We start from the raw sequence: 18,440 nt of genomic DNA, 5'->3' as shown, positions 1-18,440 counted from the left end.
TGATGTGTATGACTGTGCACATGTGAAAAGTATGAGGCAACATGGGCAGAAATTAACAAAGAAGTGTGGAGAATGGAGGCAAAATTTGCTTTTGTGCTGGATTACAAGCTTTGGAAGGAGGCAGAAATCCACTTGCTACGCTGAGCTTTTGTTCAGTATGTGGACCTGAATCCATGAACAGATATGTACACATGTACAGACACACAAACACACAAAGCCCAAGGGGAGTTGTTCTTTCTGGGGGTTCAAAGAAATACACACAAATACACACAACTATAAAGTCTTTAAAGCCTAAGTCCTTTCTGACCCACATCGTTTGACCCCTGAGAAACTATCTCTTTCTAAAATTCAACCTGTTTTTGAATTGTAGCTAAATACTGCTAACTTTAAGTATTACAGAATGTCAATGAAATGGTGTGTTGATGAGAATACACAATATAGGACTACATGTTACACAAAATCCAAAAACTCCTGACAAAGATACAAGAAAGATTACCTAACAATTTTCCATTTGTCTGAAAGCTCTGACCTGGCTGAAGGATCAGATATTACCTTCAGTACAGGGGAGAATAGTGTCATCTATCAAACACGCTGCTAGACACAGAGATGGAAGTTTTCTTGCAGACACAAGCAGTCTGTTGCAGGACGTAGACTTAACTCTGGTCCAGGTGGGTTGGAAGGGGGGATGGGCAGAGGAGGAGAACAGAATTAGAGAAAGCAGGACGGCTGGGAAAGAAAGAGAAATGTAAGAAGAGAGCAAGACGGGGATTAGAAACCCTCCAAAAGGCAGTCACTTAATTTCCTGGCTAACCTGGCTATGATTATCTCCTGGGTGGGGAAGGAACGTTTGATGTCCTGGGACCAGACTAATCCTTGGTGACTAACCTCCACCTCTCATTTCCTCAGGATTAACTCACTCTGCTACTTAAAAAGGTGGAGGTGGATAGATATTAACCTGCAGTATGAGAGAAAGAGAGAAAGATTGTGTCTCTTTCACTGAGGAGACTGCCTTCACCAAAAAAAAAAAAAAAACTACAGCACTGATCGATTGTTCAAACTCTTAAAATCACCCGCTATGTTTACACTTTCCTGACAAGAACCTCTTGTGTGAATAAAGATTGTTGTCTCTGTAAGCAAAGGTGGGAGTAGCTTGATGTTTTTTATATTACCAGAAAACCTCATAGCTTTGACAAAGGAGACCATGTTAGCATCCAGTCTACCACCACAGAGATTGGTTGACCTCAGCCAAGGAGTTCACACAACTTCGAGGTGGCTGATGCTGAGAATGAGTAGATGGGAGGACTGAGAAGTCTTAAGGGAGGTAGAAGGCCAGCGAAAAACTAAGGAGAAAGAAGAAAAGGCTAAAGTTGAATGTTGGAGAGAGAAAATATTTAGTGAGATCCAACTAAGAGCGATAACAGAAGAGACCAAAACAAGACAATTGTTGAAGTGCTGTTTTCGAACCATCTATATCAACTACTACTAGTTTGAACTCATTTTAAGATACAGCACGGATACAACACAAATGACACAAGTGCACTCGTGCTTACAGTTGGCTGTGACTTCTCTCCAGTTTGGATTGATAAATTGGTAAAACTGAAGGTGACACAGTGCCTCTAACAATTTGAGACCTCATTATTGAAGGTTATTTGCAAATTCACACAAGGACTGCAAGGACACTTGCAACACCCAAAAATAAACACTATAATATGTCTAAAATGCTGCAAATTAACCATTTTTTTCAAAAAGCTGTTGCCAAATTATGCTCAACAGTCTTTCCCCGTTTTTTTTAATTTATTTTTTTTCCACCAGGCTTTTCTCAAGAGAAAAAACCCTGAAGTTTTGCCAGGTTACCAGACAATCTGACCAATGACATGCCACTTGACCCTTCTCTCGGCCAATGCCCTGTCTCCAACAACCGGCTGGGCCCCAGCTGGCCAATTAGCTCGCCTCTTAGTGTGGAGCGCGGCCAATGAAAAGCCCCTGGAGACTTCTGTTCATCTGAACTCACAGATGGGAGGACAGAGAGGGGGAGAATGAGAGGGGAAGAGTGTGCATGTGTTTGTGTGCATGTGTGTGTGTGTGTGAGAGAGAGAGAGGGGGGGGGGGGGGGGGTCGGGGGATGTGAGGGACTTGGACTTGGCCTGAATTCCCAAACACTATTGAGACATCTTCACTGAAGAGCTTGGCTAGTTTTGAGTTAGCAGTTGGAAACAAATCTCTCCATTAAAAACCGTCCAACGGGAGAATTCCAATGCTAGTAAAATAAATAAAAAGGAAACCATTCTGCAAACCTGCCAGATTTTAAAATGAAGCCTACCCATGTTTGACTTCTTCAAACAGGAAGTTTCCTGCAAAAGCTTTTAAGTTGACGACTGGCCAATAACACATTTAAAAGTGTGTGTTTTTCGGATCATCAAATTATGTTTTTTGTCAAACTAAAACTACGTTCCAATTTGCAGTAGTTTGTGGTTGTGACTGTTATTATGGATGTTTTTAAAACAGCAGAGCCTCAGATCCAATTCATCTTACTTTATTTCCTTCATCCTTTCCTACTCATCTCAGCTTAACTTTAAAACTAATAAAAAATCACCAAGGCAGGCCACTGTTTTCCTGTCCATTAAGCTTAATTTAATGAAGAACACTCAAAAGTAAAGTTGTTAAACTGTGAAGATGGGAGTATTTAATGGAAAGGGCTATGTTACTGGGCTGTATGGAGAAAATAACACCAAATGCAGAGCAGAGTGGAGCTTCAAATGTTTTCTCTGCCTCACTAGTTACACTGATTTGGAGTGAAAATTCTCTAAGCATTTTGGCAGTATGTCTACTTTTTATCAGAAAAAAAACATTAAGTGAAACTGACTTTCTTTCAGTCAGCATTTTGGACAGCTGTATTGAAATGCCACAGTTACATAAGCTCCCCCTCTCTCAATATCTCAGCGTGTGACTTGAATTTCCTCTCCATTTTAGTACAACTTTCCCTGTCACACACACACACACACACACACCCCCCCCCCCCACACACACACACACACACACACACACACACACACACACTTTAAAGATAAGACTTCCTCTCCAGACATCCCTCTCATTCGCAATTTAGGTTCGCTTTACTGGCATGACACCAAAGCTCATCTATGCTGACGAAGCATAAGAGAAAAGTGATAAATAAAACAAATATATAGAGAAATGTGTAATAACATTAATTAAATTAAAAAATGTAAACAGAGAAACTTAAAGAATATGTGGAAAGTTTGTAGTAATAATTGCATATATGAATCTCTGTGGACAGTATTATGTTATAAAACATACATCATCCATACAAAGTGTTAAATCTACATAAGACAAGTCATCACTCAATACGCACATACCTAAACAAAGCTGTCCCTGTGTGTGTGTTTGTGTGTGTGTTTGTGTGTGTGTGTGTATATGTTTGCCTGCTGGCTTCTTTCTCAAAGCTTGAATAGAAGTCATGCGAGCTAAATCCAGATTTGATAAATCAACATGAAGATCTACAAATGAAAGGAAACACACGCACACACACAAACACACACAGATAAACACACAACCATGTTTTCCTACATGCATACTGTGACCTCTACATTTTAAATCATATTATTCCAAGGTATTATTTCCCATTTTGTTATTTTATCATGCTGAGAAGAATACCTGATATTCACAATGACCAATAATACACACGTTAAAATACACACTATACAGTGCCTTAACTAGCTGACATAATTTATATACAACTTCCACCTAATGCAGCTTTTAAGTATCCAGTGGGTCAGAATATGGTTTAACAAGAAGTTAAAGATTCCTCTCCCAGACTGGCTTTCTAACTCTAACACGCTCAGTTTCTCAGTGTGACTCTCCGCCTCCCTCACTCAGCCTCTTTTGACATCTCATCCTCTCAAACCTGCTTATTGTGAAACTCTCACTGACTTACTACTGTATGTCTCTCAACAACCACCGGCACCACCACCACCACCACCCGGCACCACCACCACCACCCGCCAACCCTCCCCACCCCCTCTCTTTTTTCCTCTCCTTCTCTCCATCTCTCAGTATTTCTTATCTACCAGATGACTCACCATATTTCAACATCAGATATTTCTCTCCCAGAAGCTCAAGAGCTGCATGCCGTTTTAAGAATAGCTGACAATCTCCAAATACACACACGCACGCAGACACGCATGCACGTACGCACGCACACGCACGCACACACGCACACACACACACACAGTATCGTTGCTTGCTCACACACTCTTAAAAGTGTATACAGTGTGCACTCCCACATACACAGGTACACATATTTGACACTTAGAGGTGTGTATAGCTCCGACAACACAGCTGAACCAACAATCTAGAAAAACGTGCACACACATGAACAAACACACACTCACACACACGCTCACACACACACAGCAGTTGGCTATCTGTCCTGTCCACAGTGCAGTGGCCAGTGCTGATAACACTCTCTATTGGACCAAAACCTATCGCTCTTTACACACATACCTGGACAAGGCTTTGTGTGTGTGTGTGTGTGTGTGTGTGTGTGCGTGTGTGTGTGTGTGTGTGTGTGTGTATTTGCCTGTTGGCGTCTTTCTCAAAGCCTGAATAGAAGTCATGAGGGCTAAATAGACATCTAGATTTGATAAAACGTAACGACATCAAGACCCATGAGCAATATCTGAAGGAAAAACACACACACACACACTCAGACTCACAGATAAACACACATCTTTGGCCGCAACCACAGATAGGTTTTCCAGGAATGTGACCTCCACATAATAAAATCTATTATTCCAACAGTTCTTGCCAACAGCACTGCAACAAAAGAGGCTTTCACGCTAGATTAAAGGATAATTTCTATTTCTGCATGTGATATTGATATGGCCCTTTGCTGAATATGCCTCAGAAACAGATAAAAATGCAGGCATAGCTTGGACCTCCAGAAGCAATTGTCATTGTGTGTGTGTGTGTGTGTGTGTGTGCGCACGCTTTATAAATGTACTGTATATACCATCCTTTTAATAATAAATGTCACTGAGAAGAACGATAAATGATTTCTTTATATCTTATTTATAACACTAAATCACTAATAAAAAAGAAAAAGAAAAAGAAAAGTTTGAATGTCTTTATCCAAACTACCATTAGTAAACATGGCCAGAGAAAAACTGAATATTGTTTAAGCCAGTTTTACCTTCGATAAGGAGGACCTAAGGGTCACAGGCAAAGTGCAGAATCACTGACTTTGGGATGATCTTTTTTTGACAACTGAATCGATTTTATCAAAATTTTGTGCAGCATCTGTGGTTGTTTATCGATGTAGCAAAATCTCTGATTCTTGTATCGGTTTACCAATACATATCAGTTCATCTTTATTCCCCTACTTTGGACTATGGGAGGAAACTGGAACACCCAGAAGAAAGCCATGCTGTGCAGTAAACGTACACCTTTGTACCTCGTCCCCACAGCATGTTGTAACTGGGCTAAGATATTATGGTCATTAATTGATGCTTCCACCCTCAACTGAGCTGTATCGTCCTGGTAAACTGATTGGATCGACATATGTGGTAATGCAGGTGGCAGGAGCGGAGGGGGCTATTAATAGAGGGTTTGCTATGTTCACCTTTTATTACTTTTTAGTACTTAGTTCATATTTCTCCTGACATTTCTGTTTGAACCTTGATGTAAAATGTAACAAACTGGCTGTTTCCATATCCATTTTTGTTCTGTCAGAGCCATAATGAAGTGAGTTAAGCTGCGTTGTTCAGGCAAACACAACATTTCTGCTGCTGTTTCACACTAGCAGTTTTCAAACAATAAAACACAGGAAGGGTTTTATTGTATAGCAGCTACTGTAAATGCAGCCTATGCTTGGATAGGTGCCAATGGCTAATTCCATACTACACAAAACATTCATGTTTTGTTCAGTGAATCAGTTGTAGTATTGTAAGAGATGAGTTGTAAAAGAAGCATTCAGCAAAATGTTTACTCTTCTTGTTGTAATGCTCAACAACTGTAATTTCCTATTTCCAATCCGAGTAGACCACAGTATAACTTTTATAAGGTTACTGGCTGATATACAGAGAATTAAATCATGGAATAAAGACTTATTCCAGTTTTATTTGTGACCAACATGATAAATTGTGTCTCTCATCCTAGAACCTTGGTACAAACAAATTACTGAAGTAGTCATGTGGGGACCCAATGACCACAGATCCATTAAGAGTTCTGGATCCTGACCTAAACTTTACGAGGCCAGACTGTAGGGAATCGTGCATGTTAAAAACAGATAATAAGTCATGACATGTTGACTCATTCTGCCCTGCTGGCAGAAAGAAGACACAAATCACATATGCCAGTGAGGGAGTCCGTGTATGTAATAGAAAATATGTGTATTCAGACATGCTTCCGTACTTCTTTGTTAAAGTGAGATCATGCGTTCATTGTTGCATGCATTGTATGTCTGTCTTGGCATGGGTCGGATGTATGTTTTCATCCTTTCATTCTATTTTTCTGTGTGTGTCTGTGTGTGTGTGTGTGCGTGTGTGCGTAACAGACGTTAAGCGGTCATCAGACCAGCCAGGCACCAGTCCCAGACAGCGAGGTCAGAGTCATTCACTAATCATATTAACATTCCTCCATAATGACACAATGCATAACTCTCTCTTTTTCAGCCTTTTTTCTTTCTCTCTCCCTCCATCCATCTGCTTCACTCTTGCTTTCCATTTCACCCCCTCTTTTCATTACTATATTTCTTTCTTGATTTTATCTACCTCACCACCTCTTTCTTCCTGCCTCTTTTTAACTGTAATATTCATCTTTGACATTCAGCAGTTCAGCTCATTTGTTGACTTTACCCTTCTGTGCTTTTTCGGAAATTTCCTTCTGCTCTTCCTCACTTTAAATCCCATCTAGTCTTTCTTTGTCTCCCTCTTCTTTCTTCTCAAATGATTTTCACGCTTGTGGATCCAACAATAGGTCCCTGATTTAATCCTGAGAGCACAATGATCAGTACCTTGTATAAGGGGGTGACGGTAGGTGTAGAATTTATGGTTGGTCATGTTTGGAGAGACATTTTACAGACGTACTTTAATTTAGAATCTATTTTATTATATTCATCCACTTCCCTTCATCTTCTCTGATTTAAAATACAATCTAGGTCAAGACTGTTGTCTACTCTTGTGTTTGATTAAGTTTATTAAAAATAAACATAGCAGATTTCATCTTTACAGTTTGATAGAATGAAAACAGAAAGTAATAGATAAAGTTATGCATAGTGAAAGAAAAACATTTTTATTCTGTGAGTCAGATCTACTTCGGATTTACTGGATAAACATTGATTTCTGATTATAAAAAGGAGCAGAATTCTGTGTGCAGCTTTTTAATATTAGGGTGTGGAAAAACATCATAGTAGATTATTAGATATGAGGTCCAATATTTTCTGAATCAAATACTTGTAAAGGACCAGTGAAGTTTCATCAGTGTAGTTAATGGAGATTCAGACTGAAAACAGTTACCATGGTGGCAACATGGTAACTTCCCATTATGTTGCAGCAGCCTGGTTTAACTTTTTGCCAGAGCTCTCCGCCTTGGCACTGCTACTGCGCCCACAGGGAAGAAGTGTGCTCAGTTTTGTGTTGCTTTACGCATTTTTATTTGCTTAGACAATGTGTGCGTATGTATGTGCGCGTGTAAGGGGATCTCTATCAACACCAGGTTTTCTTCTACTGTTCTCCAGCCAAATCAAATGGAGGCTGTGTGGCTTGGCTTGGACCAGTCTGACTCAAAATAGTTATGTATTTGGCTTTATGCTCTGCAGTCGCTCTAGTTGCTTTCATATGAGCTTGCAGTTAACTCCCCATTGCGCGTGCGCACGCACGCACACACACGCACGCACGCACACACACACACACACACACACACACACACACACACACACACACACACACACACACGCACGCACATACGCACACACACACACGCACACGCGCACGCACACACACACGCACACACGCACGCACACACACACGCGCACACACACACGCGCACACACACACACACGCGCATGTATAATGATCTTTTTCTAGAAGCTGCCGCCACCAGTTTCTGAGTATTCTTCAAACACACACCGCATTAATGCATACACCCACACACTCGATCTTAACGGGTCAGTCGGTGTGAATGATTTAACTGTTAATGGCTCCAAATCTCTGACGATAAGTCAGTTGTTAATTGCTCCAGTCAGTCATAACTACCGAACCTTGCTGAAGATTACCTCATGACTCAGTATGAGAGAGTGTGTGTGTGTGTGAGACAGTTTGGCTCAGTGGTGCAGTGGTCCACGGGGACTGAAAAGAGACAGAAAGAGAATGTAGGAGAGACAGAGGAACAATAAATGTCTGAGCATCAGTGTGTCTCTATTATTGACTGAGACAGTGAGAGGATTTATATCATGGCTGTATATATACATTTTTGTGTGTGTGTGTGTGCGCATATGTGTATGTGTGTGTGTATGTGTGTCTATGATAGTCCCAGTAGACGCAGCCATGTGTCTGGGTCCACTGAGTCGGCACTGATCCCATCTTGTCTGACTTGGGGATTATAACCTTCTGACCTGCTGCTATAGAAGTTCACACATACACACACACACACACACACACACACACACACACACACACACACACACACACACACACACACACACACACACACACACACACACACACACACACACACACACACACACACACACACACAAAACCTAAGAAACATTAGTGGGTGCAAGACCTCACTTACATCACTTTTATCTTTTACATTAACAATGTAAGGCTAGACAGGTGGAGACAGAGAAAACAGGAGGAAAAAGAGAGAGCAATAAAACATAAATTGATGACAAGTGAGGGAGTGAGATAGAGCAGAAGGATAGAGATAAAAGAGGGAGGGAAAGAGTAATGAGGATCATCACTGAGGAAGGGAGACATGGAAGAATGGTAAGAAATAGTTTTAGTGAATTCACTGTTCGCTGTATTTCGCGCTAATATTTACACTTGTGGAAGCAGTGTAAAACTTACAGTAAAAATGCTGCACACCAAGAAAAGAAAGCTTGTCGAATGTAGAATATCTCTTCTCTGATTGCTTTGTATTTTCCTTCCCCCTCTCCCCAGTTATTTTCTCTGTCTTGGTCCCTCCCTCTCTCATTCTCGCAGTTGCTTTGGACTGTCAGTGTAAGCCCAGTTTACTTTCTGTTCCGTTAGATTCAGCACATTTGTACCAGTCACATACTTGTCCTTATAAGGCCAGAATGAGTAACAGTGTTGAGCTCAATCCCATGATCAAACAGGAAGCACTACCATCTGACTGCAAAGTATGTATTTGTCTGCAGATGCGTGACTATGTACATGTGTGCGTATGTATCCGTCCTATCATGTATTGTTTTGTTTGTGTGTGATTCTCATGGCGATGCTGTCTGTGTCAATCCTGAGTCACATAACCTTTACAAAGTAGCTCATCTTAGTCAGTCCGATCTCTGCTCAAAGAAATATGACAATCTTTATAAATATATCATTCATTTCTTCATCCAGTCAGTCGTTCTTGTATTCACTGAAGCCAAAAAAAAGGGAAGTGCATGCCTTACCCTGCTGTTTCTGGAAATAATGCTGATTTGTTAGATGATAAATTTTACTTTGGATGTCTCCTGAGACGCTAGAAACCAAACCTTATCCAATTTGTGCAATGGGTAAAATTTGTAATGTTATTCAATCTTAGTCTAATCTGTCAGCAGAGTAAATAAAGAGCCTTTTCTGCAAAAAAATGCTTAGCACAGGAAAAGTCCACACAGTCAAAGTCTCTCTTGTACAGCTGAGTAGCAGTTAAATATAAGTTCATTATGCTTAGACTGCATTAAGACAGAGAAAGAGAGAAAGAGAGAGAAAATTAGATAATATGATCCAAGGGTTTTAATAAGTCCAAATACATTTTTCCATGTGAAAACCTGTGGTTTAGTGTCAGCACTTGGCAGAACATGTGTGTGCGCATTTGAGTGTGTTTGTGTATGTGTTGGGTATGCCAGCTTTCTTGGGGTGCTTGCGTGTGCCTATGCGCGTGTGCATGCTGATTGAGCAAAAAATTACATATTAGACTCCTTTGTAATGCATCCCCTTCAAATCAGAAGCTTAGAAATGCAGTCTGTGAGTGTGTGTCTGGTGCCAGCAGTGCAGTCTTTGGTGATTGGGTGATGCGGTTCAGTATATTCCAGTGGATTTATGGTCACGCAGAGCTGGCATTAATAATGGAGACTGCAGAAATATGGCCTTACTTGGTGCATGCTGTAGAACAAAACTCCACTTATTCTCCTTCTCTCTCTTTGGTTCTAAAATTCTGCTTTTGCACTTGCTCTGACTACAAACTACATGCAAACATGTATAATAAATGTACTGTTTCTTTTTTATCAATATTCCCATCCTCTGTCTAAGTCACTGAACACGGTGACAGGAGAATATAGTATGTATAAATAGACAGACTAATCAATCATCTCAACAAACCCAATTAGCAATATTTCATTCCCCAATGTCATATTTAATAGAAAAATAATGATGTACCTCTTATTGGAGAGGGAAGAATGGAAAACAGAGAGGTTTAGAGAGATAAAAAAAAATATCTGAAAGAACCAGACTGAATGTGATGGAAAACTAAATTAAAATGGAGAAAGAGAAAATAGATTGGGGAAAGAGTTGAAAAACAGTTTTTATGTCGAGCACAAACAACTCTCTTAACCCTGTCGGTAATAACAAAGAGCCACACTCAGCTACAAGGTTTACTGCAATACCTTTCCACTAATATAGAGTTGAGGTTCGATCCCCTGCCTGTCCACCTATAAAATACCCAAGGTAGCACGGCTATTTCTATTTTATAATGGCTGAAATCACATGAACATTTTGAAGGTCATGGAGGAATGGGTTATGTGAATCTCTATGTGTGTGTGTGTGTGTAAAGAGGGAGGGGAAAGAGGCTTTGTCTGCCAAAGCATGGCTATTAAATGACAAATATGTAATTATCTACCAAAATACCTAATTTTGGAGGTTCTGTTGCATATTTATAAGACTTACATTTATAGTAATATTCTGATAAATTATTTTTTTTTCCGAGAAGAGCCTGTATTTGGAATTATTACTCATAATAGATGATTTATGCGCATGACCAACTGCATCAGCACAGTCGGACACGATATTGAAACATTTTTGTCGTGTTTGCTCTGTAGTCCACCACATACTCCACTTTTAGGGGATAGAAAGTAACTATAAAAAAAAAAAAAAAAACTAACTTAAATCCCTTAAAGGTAAAGTCCGCTATTCTGGACAGAGACACTGAACGCAGATCAAGTGAGAAGAGGGGAGGCTGCATAGCGATGGAGAGTGTGGATGGTGTGTTGTGTCGAACAGATTACATTTTTTTTCCTGCTTGTGATAAAGTGTGAGAGGAAAAGAAGTGACTCTACAGCTGACTTACTGCTCTGAATACTGCCGTAATTGTCATATGTTGGTTGTTGCCTTGCAATGTGCGGTCATGACTTTGGAGGGTGGAGCTTGTGAAGCAGCACAAAGGGGGGGGTGTATTTGTTTGGGTGTTTAGTTCAAATAGCAACAAACTTTCTCCAGAATGACTGACTCTACCTTTAAATGCCATTCAGTCAACAACTGGATGAAACAACCCTAACAGCCATTGATACCTTAGAGGCCTTGTTTTAACACAAGCAGCTCCACTGGTGGGAGTGTTTTGTTTACAGTACACTGAGACATGAAATGCAATCTAGTTTGAGTTACAGATCCATGAATTATAAGGATTATCAGATGCCAAAACACTACACAGTGGTTTATAATACTCTGAGATGGGATTTTACAACTCTGGAAAGTGATTATGGCAGCAATTATTTTATCTTTTGTCACCACGAATGCAAGATACACTGTAGAAATACTGCCTTCATTTTACAAAGTAATCTTCCAGAAATGTGCACTTGCACAATTTTGATTTGCCACCACAAGTTGATGGAGGTCACGTTGCAGCAAAATACGACTGGACTGTCCTCATTAAAATGATTGAGGGCAAGGCAAGGTTATTTTATTTATATTGCACATTTCATTACAGTTTTACACTGTGCAACTGCATACAGCAACAAGTGTCACGGGAATATATTATAATTATAATATAAAACACACTATAAATGAAATACAATATGAAAATTAAAATAATATACTACCCAACCAAAAAAACACACAACCATTACACAAACACAAACTACACACACACACACACACACACACACACACACACACACACACACACACACACACACACACACACACACACACACACACACACACACACACACACACACACACACACACACACACACACACACACACACACACACACACACACACACACACACACACACACACACACAGCGCCTTCACTGGATCTGGATTTTTTAGTGCTGGAGGACTTAAAAAACAACAACAAAGAAAGTAAGTACCTGCCTGCCATGAAGATCTTCAGTAGTGAAAGTACAACTGTGAAAATATCACAGATTCAATTTCACAGTTTTCACATGTTCCCCAACCCCAGAAATACTACGTATTCATGGCACAGAGTTTAAAAAAAACAAAACAACAACAACAAAAAAACCTTTTCCCACTCAAACCCATTTATACATCACTACAGAAGAGGAAGAGGGTGTTCACCCTTAAGAACCAGATCCTTAACCTCAATTCACCCTAGACTCTGTGCAATATCACTGTTTTATTCTGCTTTTTTACAGGATGGAAAAACAGTGTTCATTGTTAGTCACGGGTCTCGGTGGGTGACTAATGTACCCACAAGCGCACAGATCATGGCAATAAATTGTGTTATCATTGTGAAAAGGCTCTTTGTCTTTGCCCAGGTCAATTTCTTGTGTCAATGTCCCAGTATTTATGACCTATTTTAGTGTCTGTTTAAGGTGCCGTCCTTTTAAAGATGATGTCAAGATCATTAAAAGGGAAGCTGTGAAGGGGAAATGCACCAATTTTACACATTAAAGTCTGTTTCCATGTCTTGAGGAGTACTACTGCCTATGAAAGAAAAAAAAAGCTATATAAATAACTGCACAATATCTGATCAACTGTGTTAAAATTGATGTGACAAGTTTGAAATTGATGAATAAATAAATAAATACATACATCCAGGGGTGTGGAGTTTGAGGTAAGCGGCTAAAAGGCTAAACTAGCCACTACTTGCATAACACACCTGAATCAAGGACTCAACTGTTGGTGGTTGAGTTTCATTGTGGGTAATGTAGTTAGGAAGGAAGAATGAATAGAATTAAAAAAAAGATGATGTCTCTGGTTCTGCTGTATTAATTGTCATCTTTTTCTTTTTAAATTGTCCCGCCATCTGACAATGTTATGGGAGTACAAGGCTAAACTGGTGGAGTACTCTTTTAAATCATGTTTTCTAATTCATGGGAACTACACATATTTGTTGAAGTCTTTATGAAGTGTTAAAAATGACAGAATATAAAGTTAATTATACAGAACATTAATGAGCTGAATAACACTGACATAAAGGCTTTTATGTAAATTTACAATGTGTTGCACTCAGTGAGCACATGTTGAAGGTGTCAGACAAAATAAACTCAAAACGATTTTACAGTTGTGAGTTTCAAACAGTTCAAAGCTGAGTAAGATAAAAATAAGCAGGTTATGGGAATCGCATGCTGGGATTTTCCCAAATTCTATTGTGAATCACACAATGGTTTGCCTGTCTCTAGATGGTAACAGTGACAAGGTTAGAGAGAACATTGGATCCAGTTCAGAGGACTGGAACCTTGAAGCAAAAGACAAAGGGAAACAATCCCACAAAACACACACATGCACCAGAAGCAATACACATAAAAAATGTAGACACGCACACGCACACACACAAACACACACATGACTGTCGATGTACAGGATAGGACTGGGCATAGTTCTAAACAGTACAGGGAATTCATTGTTAATCAACAGGATATGATACAAGCTCCCCTTATAACAGGGCACAGGCAACATTTGGAGGCAGCACAGATGAGCAATTCTGCCAACTTTAGTTCCAGGAGCATTTAGGCATTTCTGATCTTCACTTGCCAATAACAACCAAACTTAATTTGTTCCATATAATTCCCTGGACACGTTGAGAAGCAGTGACTTCTGATTTTAAATGTTGACTATACATGATTTTCTACAGATGAAGGAGAAGGAAAATGAAAAAAAGGGCTGCTACTGAAGCTACAATTCCATGACAACTTTCTTTTTGAATGCTATGTGTTAGACAGAACGAACATAATGTCGACTGCAGGGAACAGCTAGCAACCCCCTGACATTGAGCTGTACAGTGGGTATAGAAAATGGATGAACAGATCAAAAAAACATAATCAGCAGTCAAATATTTCATTCACGCACTTTTATGAGCAGACATCCTTCTTTAGTATGCAAACTGGCATGCTGAGGATAGCAGAGGTGTGCTGTATGACATAAATAAATGCATCACACTTCATTATGTCAATAATAATACTGATTGCTATCCTGCTAATGATTTTTACTTTTGAGGATTTGGCACCTTAAATGGAGCAGAGCATGCTGATTCAGTATTATTTGCATCAAAACAAGACATATTTACCAGTATTACAGACTAAAAAGACTATGCATTTATATATATATATATATATATATATATATATATATATATATATATATATATATATATATATATATATATATATATATATATATATATATATATGGAATATTCTAGCTAATTCTCATATGCATGTTTTCTTTTTTCAATAACTATGCCTTTACAATTATGTATTGATGTCATTTTCATGTTTACTAAATTATTCCTACACATTATGAGACATTTTTATAATTGATATTATTAAATAATGAATACATACAAATGCCAACATACATTTTTAACAATTGCCTATAGGCTTGCTCTCCGCCAAGTCTTTAAAGAAGTTATTTAAGCCATTTAATCATTATTTATTGGCAGATACATTCTGTTGATTGAGATATTTTTTGGAAATGATACAGTTTGGGTTGATCACATTAGTATTTTGATGCTTCTGTGGGCCAGCATAGCAACACACACACCGCCATGATTAGCTAGCAAACCAAAATGGAAAACCTCCAACTTTAGGAATAGGAACAGAACATCTTGTTCACCTTGATGTAGACAAACCCATCTGCCCAATTCAATACCCATCTGGTACAAATCCATGGCTCTAGCAAGACAAAACAAAAAAGTGACTTGGAGCGCCGTCACAACATGAACCACCCAAACTTTTAAGCAGACTACCCACTTTGCAGACAAAGTAAGTGAGCTGAAGTCTTCACTGAAGTCCCAATAAGTGCTCTCTACCAATCATACAACACCAACAAAAAGCTGGTCAAGACGGCAAAACAAACATCATATTAAACACGTAATTACACGTGTACCACTTGGCTCAGAAACTGAGACGAGGAGGACAGAGTCATCATTCGAGGAGGATTGGATGAAATTCCAGTACACACAAGAAAGGGCACACATGATGAGTATATTGTCAATACATTTAAGACCAAAGTGGGTCTTAAAAAACACAGTTCCCACATTCAGAGAGACTGACACAGAATGTAAAAAAAGCTTGTGCTTAACCGTTATGGATAAAGTGGCAGCACAATTTGACAGGTGTTTTTCACTGAGTGCATGAAATGGAGGACTTTGTCAAAGTCAAATTCATCACAAACATATTTCTTTCAATTGGCAGTGAGGATGAACACAGATCATTTGACTTTAAACTGAGACTCAGGATAAAGGACTTTTGAGGGCTCCTAAGTAGTGAAAAAATAACTTCTTGTCTTGTGCACTGAAGGTTGAAGTCCACTATGACTGCACTCATCTTTGTGAGGTGGCATTTTCACAGGTGCCTGACTGAGCTTTTTGAAAATGGTCTTTATCAACATGCAGTCCCAGCCAGCACTGACTTTGAGTGGTTTTCAGTAGTTTGGAGTTTAGCATTGTATAGTATATTGACTATGATTCTGATTTTTGCTTCTTGACTATGACCCTTTTGTTGTCATATGGTACAGGCTTTTATTTATTTTTGAATTTATTTTTTTAGTAAGCCTTTTTACAGCACATGTGCGCAAGTGAAAGGCCACAGAGTTAAGAAAACATAAGGGAAGAGGAGGAGGATGTCATAAAATAAAGGAAGGAGCAAATGACTCAAACTAAAACAATAACAGATATGTTTGCAGTCTTAATCACAACTCCTACGTGTGGAAAAAGATATGAGTTTTCAAGATTTTGCAGTTGATCTATATGGACAATAATAACTGGACAGGAAGATGTCTAGGTTAAATTGATACCAGCCCTGTAACATAATACATTTGTCATGCAAGTTGGCTGAAAATATAGCATTGTGGTCTCATTACTGCATTTTTTTTGGCTGTAAACACGGGCAATTTTTAAATAGCTGGAATTCAGGAGAAGGACATGGACAGGAAGATGAAGATAAAGATGTGAATAACATAATGTGATGTAACAAAGTACGAAAAGAAATAAGGTGTAAGCCTAACACATGTTTAGAGATAAAGCGATATAAAACTAACAGCACAGTGAACAGACAGTATATGCTCTTAAAGCTGAAGTTTCTGTACTATTTTATTATTTATATCACATTACAGCATTTCATTAGTAATTTAATGACTAACTGCAAATGAACACACATATTTAAGCTGAAAGTACAGGGAAAAACTAGATGAAAGCCTTTTGCTAGAATTAAATCCTATAATAAAGGCTGTGTCACACCGCCCACCATAACAATTGGCTTCCATACCCTCCATGTACGACTGTGTGTGAATGTGTATGTGACAGCAGCAGCAGCAGCAACAGCGCCCTGTTGATTTAGTTCTCTTTTCCTTAGGGAGAAAGTCTGTTGTTGTCTTCCAAAATACACACACCCACCCACGAGCACGCAACGCACTCACTTGGAAACAAACTTGTGGTGTGGCTTTTGTTGCTTGATAATTGTTTTTAGGCAAACATAATTTTGCTAGAGGAGACAGCTAACCCATAACCATGAATCAATGAGATGGTAATGGACCTATAGGGGGGGAAAAACACATTCAGAAAGCTTTGGCAGCATTGCATGAAGGACTCACTCTCTCTTTCTCTCTCTCCCTCTCTGCCTGCCTTTATTCTTTTCTTTGTCTCCCTCTCTCCTGTACACTTAGGTTTCCATTGCTTTTACTTTCATAGTCATCCAACAAATCCTACAAAAAAATAAAAATGTCTTAAGGAGAAAACAAAAAAAACAAACAATAAAAATGAAATTAAATGAATTTGCTGTCGGCTCACCTCCATAACCAGCATCCCCTTATTCCCACAGAGAGCATGTCAGGTAAATAATCGCCTCTGCTTTAATTAAAAAATGCATCATCCTTAATGAGAGGGGCTAGTGAGGTGCTGTGGCAACTGCTACTGGTCATGCTTTCTTTTGATTTTTTTTCTCTTACTTTTTTTTTTTTTACTGTCAAATTTCAAACTTAATTTCCACCTCTGAAGCATGCTAATTGCTCTCCCTCACTGCTTTATAAACAACTACAAAGTTTTCTCATTTGCAGGCAGAGAATGGTATAATGTATGGCAATCGATCGCAGGGGGAAAGGAGATTGCCCCTGGCTGGTCACAAACCAAATGACTTTGAGATCTGAATTTAAGTGGGGCTAGTGGGGCTATACAACGACAAAACTGCTACAAATCTAAATCATTCAATGTTGATTTCAGTACTTTGTCACATAAAAACACTTGATTACACCCCAAACCTAAAAAAAAATGGAAAATAAACTACTGGGACTGCAACCTATGATTATATGTATCATCAATTACTCTGATTATGTTTTTGATTTGTTATTTGGTCTATAAAATAATTGAAAATAAGAGATATATATAAATAGAGAAAGATACTATCACATTATCATGGAAACCCAAGCTCATGTCATCCAATTGATACTTTTGTCCAACAAGTGGATTAAAACCCACATATCTGAATTCTAGTATCATGTAAAACGAAGAAAAAGCAGAAAAAGCTTAGAACTGATATATTTAAGTGTTTGACATTTTTGCTTGAAAAATCAAATTACTAAAGCATTGCTGATTAATTTTCTATTCAGCTAATCAATCAATTGCTGAGTAATTGTTTTAGGTCTGCTGCGAGCTTGAGTTTGGTATGCTGTGTTTACTATAGGTCTGTCTAGTTGATGAATAAATGCGTAAGACGACTTTTTCTTTTCATTTTGAAACATTAAACTTGTAGTTAAAAAATAAATAAAATTGGATTCCAACTTAAATCATAATCATGTCCCTAATCATGT

Source organism: Scomber scombrus, chromosome 13 (assembly GCF_963691925.1).
Source record: "Scomber scombrus chromosome 13, fScoSco1.1, whole genome shotgun sequence".
In the NCBI taxonomy this organism is placed as follows: Eukaryota; Metazoa; Chordata; class Actinopteri; order Scombriformes; family Scombridae; genus Scomber; species Scomber scombrus.
This window is presented reverse-complemented; position numbering follows the sequence as displayed.